Genomic DNA, 11,932 nt, shown 5'->3' on the forward strand with positions numbered 1-11,932 from the left:
CTCCTGACCATCTTTTGCTGTTTGGTGTCCAATCATGGAGTCCTGGGGAGGGTCACACATCTAAAGTATCTAAGCTTCCATTGTCCATACTCACCTTCTGCTTAGGGATAGAATGGGATTGGTACTTGTATTAAATCACAAGAAACACATTCTTTTGACCTGGATGCCTCTGAGTTTCTAGAAGAAAGCTAAGACTGACACTAGTCTCAGTAGACTTAAACCCTATCAGGCAGATGCAGATGTGTGTGGTGGTGGAGTCGGGTTCAGAGTTATCAACACTCTACACATAACTGTGTGTTTCCTGAATCCTATACACAACATGTAGGGACTGTGCCAGCACCCATAGCCATATGTTTGGAGCCTAGAATTGTGAGCATTGGGCTTCAATGCCATTTCCTGGAATATTGCCTGGAATATTTCCATATTACACTGTACACGTTACTTCTGCTGTGTGCTCACAGAATCTTACTCCCAGAACATTGCAGAAAATCCTTGAGAAACAGGGATGTTGTACGTCACTATCCTACAAACAGAACAACTGCCATTTTCCTAAGGCCAGTTGTACCTGCTTGAGAAAAACCAGTGAGGCTGGGCTTGCTGACTGAACATTCATTCCTTCATAGGAGAGTGCAGGGAGATCTGTTGGTCCTTCAGCACTCCCCTCAGCTAGGGAGTGGTTAGCATATATAGGTTGGGGTATACTAGGTAAAGGCAACGTCATCTATGAATTTATGGGAACCCATTATCTATACTAGGTGAAGACTTTCTAGTGTGGCTTCTTTGGGGGTCACCAGCATTTCTGTCAGTAATGCCTCATTCATGTTCCATAAGTCTAACTTAGTGCAGTTTCCCCAGGGAGGATTTGACCTTTGAGGTGGGCTTAGACGATGCCCAGACCCCCACTGCCTCATCTTTTTTGCCTTGTTATTGATAAGAAATGTATTTATTCTAAAGCCAAAACCTAATTTTTTTTGAGACAAATTTTTACTGTATAGCCTTGTATGTCCTGGAACTTACCACTGTGAATCCTCATGTAAGTATCTGTGTTCCCAATAGTCTTGGGCGACTGCTACTCTATAGACAAGGTGGACCATGAAATCAGAGATCCACTGGCCTCTGCCTCTCAAGTCCTGGGATTAGAGGCACCAGCTATCATGCCATGCCCCCAAACCTATACTTTACTCATAAAAGTTAATTAACATTCTAAGAAGAACTCACTACCGCAGGTCAACAGCTGTTTATTTAGAACTCAACAGGAATAGATGTTCCGAGCCCCTCCAAGTCCCCTTCACCCGCGAAAAGAGACACATGAGGCAGTGTTCGGGTGGTTACTACAACGAGGCTTTACTTCTTGTATAAGCAGAAGTGGAAAGACGGAAAGCCCTGGAAAGGCACTGCTTAAATACACCCTAGAGTGACGTGTTCACTTCTGATTGCCTGTTCACTCATTACCCATAATATGCCCTGGGATGGGCAGTGACTTTTGGCGCGCTTTTTGCCTTTTGCACCTGGGCAGTCAGTTGTTTACTAGTGGGAGGACAGGATGCCCGCGCCATCTTGGAATGGCGGAATATATCACTGCTAACCGCGGCTTCCTACAAATAGAGGTGCCACATTTTAAACAGTTAATGATTAAAGGTAGTATAGAATACAGTCAAATTATAAAGACATGTGTCTGAGGTAACAAGAATTACATCAACTCTCAGGTTCAAGATTTTCTCAAGACTCATCAGAATAACATTTGTATTTAAGGAAAACTAAGTATTTGGGTACTTCTTCTATTCCGTGTTGTTAGAAATCTGTATTTAACCATCTGTAATTTACTTTGCAGGAAAACCATTTGCTTTTTAAACTCACGTTGTACACTAGAAAGTACACTGTTCATGTCCTTCTCCAAGTTCTCCATACCCTAAGGCACAAAAGAATGGTTTAATTACAAAACAGCTTTTCACCACAGGCTCTAAAGTTAAAAATTAATTTCCAAAATTAAGAATCTTTTCATATTCAAATAACATCTTCTATCAATTCCATCTTCATAAAACAACTGTACTATATAAACACCCAAAATTCACACCATAAAGAATATATATGTATATGTATTACATGTGTGAACAAGTGAATCAAAGGTAATTACAGCATTGTTAAAATAGTACACTTTGCATGAATTAATAAATTAATGAGAGGTTAAGGTTAGATAGAATAAAAAAACATGCAGCTCCCTGTAACCCTGAAGCACAGTTGGAAACATAAAGAACTGGACACTAACTTAGACAACATGCTAAGATTCAGTCTGAAAAGCAGGGTGGGGACTGAGATTTATGTTAGTTGGTACTGTGTCTGCCTAGCATGAATGAGTCCTAGATTTGATCATTAGGGCAGCATAAACCAAGTAGTGGGACGTTCTTGTAATCTTAGCACTAGAGCGGTGAAGACAGAAGGATTAGGGCTTCATGGCTGTTCTCAGGTATATAGGAAGACAGAGGCCAGCCTGAGCCACGTTAAACCATACCTCTAAACAGAGAGGAAGGACAAAAGTATGTAGAATGAGAAACACTAGAAAACCCAGAAGTTTAATCAGTAAATATGACCATTTTGAAAATTTCTGATAAACATCTCAAATATCAGGTTATAGTTTATTTATTATGACTAACAGCATGAATAAAAATAATTAAATGCTCTGTATTATGAGATTGTTTTCAAGTATATAAAACAAAAACTACATTTTGGTACTTCTGCTTTCATTACAGGATCATGCTGTGTAGCCCAAGCTAGTCTGCAACTTCCCATCTTTCATTCTCAAGGCTCCCCACAACTGTATCATTTTCCTGTGCTACCATATCCACCGAACAATTAAGTGAATTTAACTAAGATGTTGCTTTTTGCCTAGTATTTAAGGTGTGCTGTTACATGTAGAGAGACTTTAAAAATTAGCACCGGTCAACCCCTTTCCATGTAAAAAATGTAAACAAATAATTCCAACACTCCATAACTAGAATGGAAATAAACCTATTTTTAGCTATAATGTAGAAAATGGGGTGATTCCAACTAGGTTGGTAAGACAATAATGCTTCAAAATAAAGGAATTAAAAATATTCTAGAGAAGAAATATAACTAAAGAATAGAAGTACATAGCCTGCTGGATTAGTATAGAGCAATTCTGTAGAGAGCAGATACAGTAGATGGAAGGGATTTCATAGAATAGAGAGTTGTAGATCAGATTTACAGAAGAGAAAGAAACAGCTTAGAAAGCTTACTTGGCAGACATATGGAATCAACTCTCTGCTGAATATTTAAATTGATTTTATGCTAAAGTACTCTTCTGTGAACTTTGGACATAGGACTGAGAGGACTCAAGCTGGATCTTGTGGGGAGCTGACAGAAGGCGGCTATCATCCTTGCAAGCATCTTGAGCCATATACCCTGGCAAGAGACTTGATTACATCAGCCTACAACAGCTGAGCACACTCTGATAACATCTTGTTTTAGATACTCAGGATTTTCCCTTGGGTGTGTGAGACTTAAAGGTGTGTGACTTAAGGGTGTGACTTAGAGATCAGATTTAGAGACAAGATGTAAGGGCATGATTAAAGGCATGACTTAGAGGCATGGCTTAGAAGTGAGACATATAAAAGGAGAGAGGCAGACAGGAGAGTTCAGAACAATTTGGAGTAACAGAGAAACAGATTCTTAGGCACTTGACAGTACAACTTGGAACTAGGGATTAGGTTAGAGAGTACAACTTACAGTACAACTTGGAGTAGGAATTAGGCATTGAGGAAGAATGATTATTAGGTATTAGGCACTTGGAAGGGAGCCTGGAAAGAAGCTTGGAACTTGGAGGCACTAGAGACTAGGAACTATGAACTCAAGACTTGGGACTTGGAGAAGAAGAGACTGAAGAATAAACGGGATTGAATCACACTCTGTCTTGTCCCAATCCTCGCATCTGTCCTCACTCTCATGCTGAACCCCGACCTGCAGAGAGGAGCAGCTTGGGGCAATGCAGGCTCTATCAACTTAGCCCCCAAGGCTTTGGCAGTACGGGTTCCAACACTGACAGAACAGTCGGAGACATTTTGGTCCCCAAAAGAGGGGTAGTGCAGGTCTCAACATTTCTGGCCCCCAACTGTGGGGCAGCTTGGGCTGCAACAGGATCTGACCTGACAGCCTCCTCTGGGAACTAGCTTTCATGTTGGCAGAAAAGTTTCCAAAAGAGGGAGGCAACCAATAGTCCCATTCAGCTACAGTGAATATGAACTGCTAACACAGCATAATGACTTTAAAGTTGCAGCAGTGTCATGAACACCTTGGCAGTAACCAAAACTCTCCAATAAGACTGCAGACCTGCTCTTTGATATTTCTAGAAATTAATAGTTTTGAAAGTGTCTCAAAACTACTGTTGGGACCTTGACTCACTAATATGCACATACAGGTAATCCTATAGTGCAACATTTAAAAAGATTTTATCATTTATTTATATAGGCATGTCTACGTGCATACACATGTGCATATGGGTGTTGACGAAGGCCAGCAGAGGGTGTCCCATCTCCTTCAGCTGGAATCCTGAGCCCCTTGATTTGCTTCCTGGGAAGCAAATACCAGTTCTCTGACAGAGCAGCCAACAATCTTAACTGCTGAGTCACCTCTACAGCCCTTGAATCTACAAATTTTAGCCCTCACCTTTTTTGTTCTAGACTCACTTTTAAGATTTTAATATCATTCTGGCCATTGTAGTAATTCTAAAAGCTATTATGCCAGAAAATATCTCTATAATACATTTAGAAACAAAAGAAGTGGACAATCTCAAGTAAGCACTTCTTTATTCAACAAATACTAGGCATTCAAGTTCAAATAATTATGTTAAAATGATGTTACTATACTACACTTTGGATGTGTATACACATTTCTGATAGAAAGGCTCAATGTTTCCTGTTTTTTAATAATTCCTTGCCAAAATAGTGAAGAGATCTGCCAATTTGATTACTTCAGTCACAATCAATTAATTCAGAATAGGAAATAGATAAAGTGTTGAAATGTATGAAGAGAATGCATTGTGTTACAATATACAACATACCTTTAGGAATTTTTCATTTGCCTGTGTAAGTGCTTTCAGGCTGTGGCTCTGCCGAGATCTAATTTGTTGAAAATTCTTCTGTTGCTGATAAAAGGAATTCTACAAATATAAATGGAGAGTTATGAAATAACTAGTAAGTGTGAAGTTTGTTGCTCTTGATGCAGTTCTGAACTGCACTCATGCTAGATATAGTCTACAACTCAACAAGGACTAAAATATCCAATTCAGAAAAACACAATTATAAGTTAATCATAAAAGGATTCCTTAAAATGAATTGGTTTTTATAATAAATGCCATCAGCATTTTGTTTTGATATTTTTCATCACTTAGTTTAGGCAGTTTTTGTTGTTGCCATTAACCAGGAAAAAACATCTTCAAAGTCCTGGCATAGGAATTTTTAAAGACATAATCTGCATTGCACAGCATAGTAGGAGGAACTCTTGATCTTCCTGCCTCAATATTTCTAGTAGTTGGTATGCCATGCATACAACTTCAGTAATCTCTTGATGGTTTTAATCTGATCTCCAAGGTTTAACAACCACCTAAAATTAACAATTCTCAACTCTGTATCCTTAACAAACGGCCTTCTCCTCTAACTCCATCCTCACACACTAGTGGCTCACTTAACTGCTCCACTGAATGTCACAAGTGTTTCAGATGGAATATTTTGTAACTGGATTGGCCTTGCAACCCCACAACTGTTTCATTATAATCAAGGGATGCCTACACTGGAGACTGAGGCCATCTGACCAGTGCTTTATATCAGTACCTGGTACAGCCTTGTGCTTCACCCCGATGATCGGGTTCAATTGCATGCCCTTTAGGAATCCACTGTTGTCCTAATCATTTAGAGGTTCAACCCTGTAAAAGAAACCTATCTTCCAGGCAGTGGATCAAGATTCAGAACTTTTATCATATACTCTTCTTCCTGGGTGTGACCATCCCTACACTCAGGATCCAGAACCCCAAGCTCCAATGTTGGTTTTACATTCTGCCTTGCCACCCAAGAGCTCACTCATGCCAAAGCTTCTATTGGCTCTTTTGCCCACAGACCACTAGAGAAGATCTCTCACCTCAGATGGCTTAAGGTTCAGATCCCTTGAAGGTTTCCAGTGCCGAGCCATCCAGTGCTCTTGTGTCCATTGTGTCAAATTCCAAGGCCATCCAGTCTCTAGAAGGAGGGGATTCTCAGACAAAGCCCAGTTCAATATGTCTATCAGCAATTCACCACAACTGGTAACCCCACCTTACTCAGAGTAGCCATAAAGTGCAATAAACTTTCTAACCACCATTATGCATAGGCACCACCCTGTTTGGGATTATTGCCTACAAACTCCTGCTCTCTCCCCCACATCTATTTTATTGCTGATGAAGAGGTTATGATCTTCCAGGCAACAACTGCTTAACTGGTTATTCAAGCATCATACATACACTAATAATCTGGAGTGACTTGCTGATATCTTCTTTTCTAATGAGTGTCATAAATGTAACCCCAACACATCAGAGGGTCTCCAGGCCTTTATAAGAATGAGAAAGGTCATCCTGGAGGAGTTTAGGATGGAGATTGTGGAGTCAACCCCTAATCAAAATTTCAGAGTTCACCCATAAATCCCTGAACGAAGTCTATGATCAGCTTGGTGATATTAAAAACAAGACACCCATGTTGAACCAGAGGCCCTTGTGCAATAGTCCACAATGTTTTTGCCCGTCAGTTGGCACTAGATGTTCACCAAAAGCTCCATAAGGTAAAGTGGTTCATAGGAATGAATACTGAATACCTCATCGACATCACCATCAAAGGGATTGCTAACTGGAAAGAGGATGTAAATAAAGAATAGGAAAAGTACTTTTTAAAAAAGCAAAAATGATGGTGGTCACATTGGGGACTGGAGAAAATCCAGAAACCCAGCAACCCAAAAAGAAGAAAAGATTCCCAAGAGGCTATTACAGAGGGACTAATGTTCTTACTGCAAGGAAATAGGACACCAGAAGAATGAATATCTCAGAAAGAGGGTACCAGGAGCCAAAGATCAAATCTTAAAATGAAAAAAGTCTCCTGCATAGCCACAGTGAAACAAAAGACCTCACATGGGGCTGAAGCTACCACTTGGGAGATAGACTGAGACTGAAAGTTAAGAGGCTCAATTTAGATCAACCCTCAGGAACCCATGGTCAAAGTAGATGTTGATGGCCAAACCATGAACTGTTATCTTGGACTGAGGAGCAATCATATCCATGGTAACTTCTCCCACAGGGAAGCTCATTAAAGACAGTATGACCATTGTGAGAGGGATTGGTACCATTAAGAAATATTGATTCTGCAAGCCCTGTGGCTGCTCAGCAGCCTGCCACTGTATTAGAGACCATTTTCATATGTGCCAATAGTCGCTGGTCCCCTCCTTGGAAGACACTCATTGTCAAAATTGGAGAACACTGTGATGATCATCTTGAATCCAAATGGCACCTGAGGATGTGTCTGGAAAGGCCCCCTTCTGATTTCTGTGGGTACACACGTGTTACACACACACGCATACATGGAAAACATTCATATATATAAAATAAAAAATCAGAATTAAAATAAATTTTTTGGAACAGAAATTCCTGAAGTTTATCAATTGAATGACCTCATTTTAATAGTTTGTTTTGTTGAGTCTTTTGTTAATTTTGTAGATTGCTCCCTTGGTTTTGATACAGGGTATTACTGTTTTTATTTTTTAAAAAAATATTATTGGATATTTTGTTTACATTTCAGATGCCATCCCCTTTCCCAATTTCTCCTCCCTAGAAAACCCCTATTCCACCCCCTTCTTTTTTTTGCTTTTGTACAGTTTTTTAAATGTTAATCAAAGGAGAGGAGGAGTTAGGTGATGTGTGTGTTTGTTTGTGTGTGTGTGTGTGTGTGTGTGTGTGTGTGTGTGTGTGTGAGAGAGAGAGAGAGAGAGAGAGAGAGAGAGAGAGAGAGAGAGAGAGAGAGAAGCACAGAGGTGGATGTTTGAGTGTCTCCACCAGATAATTGATATATCTAGGTTTGGTGTTGGGTTACACTTCTGATTGTATGGGCATATTGTTATTGAGCATTACCAAATATATAAAGCCTTTGATTAATCTTTAAGTATTAGAGTCTCATTTTCTTACTGGGGCTGCCTGGATGGCAGGATGGTCTGGGCAATGCCCAACCTTGCAGAGACAGGGTAGAAGATTGGCATAGCCATCTCTCACTCTGGCGTCTTGTGGGTGGCAGGGCTGGTGTTTCTGGCTGGCCATTTCCAGCTGCAGCACACATATGACCTTTGGCCACACAAAGGTCTGAGCTAGGCAGAGCTGCTGCAGCTTAGATAGTCGACTTGACTGGTGGTTGGATGAAATAATTACAACAGTTTTGTTGCTTTTTTGTGTCCTTCTCTTTGTTTCTACTTGGTTGGGTTCTTTAACGGGAGTAAAATACATTATCCAAAACATGCCATTCGTGGTCTAGATTCAGGTATACTAAACTGGATTGTATTGTCAGAATTATTATGATAGGTTTTCAATAAGAGTTTAGGTTAGAAAATAAAAACATAATGGACATTAATCTTCTCCCTGATAGAAGGAAATGTTGGAAGAGCTTGTGTCTTTGCTTTAAAAAAATGGCCATTGCAAGGAACTGTTTGATGAGGAAATGCATGAAGAAAAAAATGAAGTCAGTAGTTTTATGATCTTATATCTGGTCTTATATGAAGTTGCGAAAAGTATGGGGTTTTGTGGGTATGATACAATATGCCAGGGATGAGGAATGTTTCTGTGTCAGTATCTTTATGAAGGAGGTAATGTGTTAGGCTCTACTTAGATTAGTGCTAGTGAGATGATCTCATAAAGGTCCTACACAAAGCTCATGTGATCTGGCCTTTGGATGGTGGAGATGTTGTAGCCAAGGTCCACTTACGGCTCCTATTCTTACAGGACTTGTAAGTTTCTTATGACCTAGGCATTTAAAATTATTTTGGGTTTAAATTGATCATAGTAGTGCATGCCTTTAAATCCTAGCACTTCAGAAGCAGACAATGAAGGATTTCTGTAAGCTTGTGGCTAGCATGGTCGACATAGAATTCCAGACCATCCATGATTGCAGGGGAGTTGGTCGGGACTGGGAGAGACCCTGTGTCATAAGAAAGGAAAACTAGTTGGGTTTATCCATTTGTTACCTATAGGGGTTGGTATGCATAAAGGAATTCAAAGCAAAGGAAGAATGAATTATTTTCAAATCATCCAGAATTAAAGACGATACTAGTAATAGAAAGTATAAATAGATACAAAATAGAGGACACTGTAATTTCCCTTCACCTATCTAACTGAATAAGGAAACCATGTAAAGATGTGATGATACAGGGCCTCATTTAACAAGTGTGCACTGCAATACTTAGGTTGGAATGAGTCACTTTGAATTACATGTCACTCTATCCACTCTGAGTAGTGTAAGGCTCACCAAGCATCCATTTGTTTTAGCCATATGTGTTTATGAATACGGTGATATACATACACAAATGCATTAGATGTGTTTTTCAATTTCTGGTTTTCTTATAGATAGATATTATAATGAAACATCAAGATAAATTAAATGGAAAATAATTATTTTTAACACTTACATGTTATAGGAAGAAGTAAAACTGCTCTCTTCCTTATTGTCTTAGTAGAGAAGACCATTCATTGAAATAGCAGACAGTTCAGAAGACATGCTCTTGGAGGAAATTATGGTGAAGAACTTTAAATTCTGTGTGTGTGTGTATGTGTATGAGTGTGTACATATATGTATCTATGTTACACACAAAGTATGTCAGGGTTTAGCTACAAGTGGTACATTCGTAAAAAATAAAGAGGATCATGGAAGCTACATTTACACACTTTCATATTAAAGTATCATGCACCCTGGTTTACCTAATTTGTTGTCCATCGTGTACAATATAAGTGATGATAAACATCATATTGGGTTGAGGAAGGCTCACTGTGTGTGTCACTTGAAATATTGTCCTATAGAAGCCTTTACTCTTGTTACAGCTTGCTTGACTTAATTTGGCATTTGTATCTAAAGGACTAAATTTTGGAAAGGTGAATTGATTCTTAAATTTTAACCTTACAGACACATCCAGAGTTTATAAGCATACAGATTTACACAAAACCTACATGTTCTTAAACTTACAGATTTCGTTTATTTTTTTAATTATAATTTAATTAAAATATGTATACCTCTGATTTCTTTTCTCTAAACACTCCCATATTCTGCCCTGTTCTCTCTCAAATTGATGACCTTGTGTCAGTAATTGTTATTGAAAGTATTCATGTGTTTGCATATATACCTATTTATTCCTAAATATGTTCAGCTAAGTCTGTATAGTGTTACTTGTGTGTATGTTTTGAAGGATGACTGTTTCACACTAGTCTCAAAACCCTGTCTCAAACTGCCTTCCCCAAAGAAATAAATATCAGGCATTTGATGATTTGAATAAGAATGGTTCCCCACAGGCTCATATATTTGCCTGCTTTGTCAATGGAACAAAATTAAAAATGATTAAGATTGTTGAAGGAGGCCTGTCACTAGAGGTGTGCTTTGAGGCATCAAAAGCTCATGCTTTTGATGAACTGGAAAGAGCATACATTAATAAATTGACAGTACACCTGAAAGCCTTAGAACAAAAAGAAGAAAATACACCCAAGAGGAGTAGACGGCATGAAATAATCAATCTCAGGGCTGAAATCAACCAAGTAGAAACAGAAAGAACTATACAAAACATCGATAAAACCAGGAGCTGGTTCTTTGAGAAAATCAACAAGATAGACAAACCCTTATCAGACTGACCAAAGGGCACAGAGACAATACTGAAATTAATAAGATCAGAACTGAAAAGGGAGACATAACAACAGAAACAGAGGAAATTAAAAAAATTATCAGATCCTACTACAAAGGCCTATACTCAACAAAATTGGAAAATCTGGATGAATTGGACAATTTTCTAGACAGATACCAAGTATCAAAATTAAAACAGGAGCAGATAAACCATCTAAACAGTCCCATAACCCCTAAAGAAATAGAAGCAGTCATTAAAAGTCTCCCCACCAAAAATGTCTGGGACCAGACGGTTTTAGTGCAGAATTCTATCAGAACATCCAGGAAGACCTAATACCAATTCTCTTCAAACTATTCCACAGAATTGAAACAGAAGGAACAATACACAGTTCGTTCTATGAAGCTACAATTAAGCTCATACCTAGACTTCACAAAGACACAACAAAGAAAGAGAACTTCAGATCAATCTCCTTTATGAATATTGATGCAAAAATACTCAATAAAATTCTCACAAACCGAATCCAAGAACACATCAAAACAATCATCCATCATGATCAAGTAAGCTTTATCCCAGGAATGCAGGGATTGTTCAAAATTAAGAAATCCATCAACATAATCAACATAATATAGACAAACTCAAAGAAAAAAAACCACATGATCATCTCACTAGATGCTGAGAAAGCATTTGACAAAATACAACATCCCTTCATGTTAAAAGTCTTGGAAAGATCAGGAATTCAAGGTCCATACCTAAACATACTAAAAGCAATATACAGCAAGCCAGTAGCCAACATCAAACTAAATGGAGAGAAACTTGAAGCAATCCCACTAAGATCAGGGACTAGACAAGGCTGCCCACTCTCTCCCTATCTATTCAATATAGTACTGGAAGTCTTAGCTAGAGTGATTAGACAACAAAAGGAAGTCAAAGGGATACAAATAAGAAAGGAAGAAGTCAAAATTTCAATATTTGCAGATGATATGACAGTATACTTAAGTGACCCTAAAACTTCCACCAGAGAACTCCTAAACCTGATAAA

At 38.7% G+C, this 11,932-nt stretch overlaps 1 long non-coding RNA gene across 1 annotated transcript; it reads right to left on the reverse strand.

Annotated features, from left to right (window-relative positions):
• Window positions 1–1,830: 1,830 nt before the first annotated feature.
• Window positions 1,831–6,283, reverse strand: LOC117702049 (uncharacterized). The gene is made up of 3 exons (XR_004605956.2): window positions 6,148–6,283; window positions 5,075–5,173; window positions 1,831–1,909 (listed from the first exon to the last, which is right to left on the reverse strand). It is a non-coding gene; the product is annotated as an uncharacterized LOC117702049 (long non-coding RNA).
• Window positions 6,284–11,932: the final 5,649 nt, after the last annotated feature.

Source organism: Arvicanthis niloticus, unplaced genomic scaffold, assembly GCF_011762505.2.
Source record: "Arvicanthis niloticus isolate mArvNil1 unplaced genomic scaffold, mArvNil1.pat.X pat_scaffold_400_arrow_ctg1, whole genome shotgun sequence".
Taxonomy (NCBI): Eukaryota; Metazoa; Chordata; class Mammalia; order Rodentia; family Muridae; genus Arvicanthis; species Arvicanthis niloticus.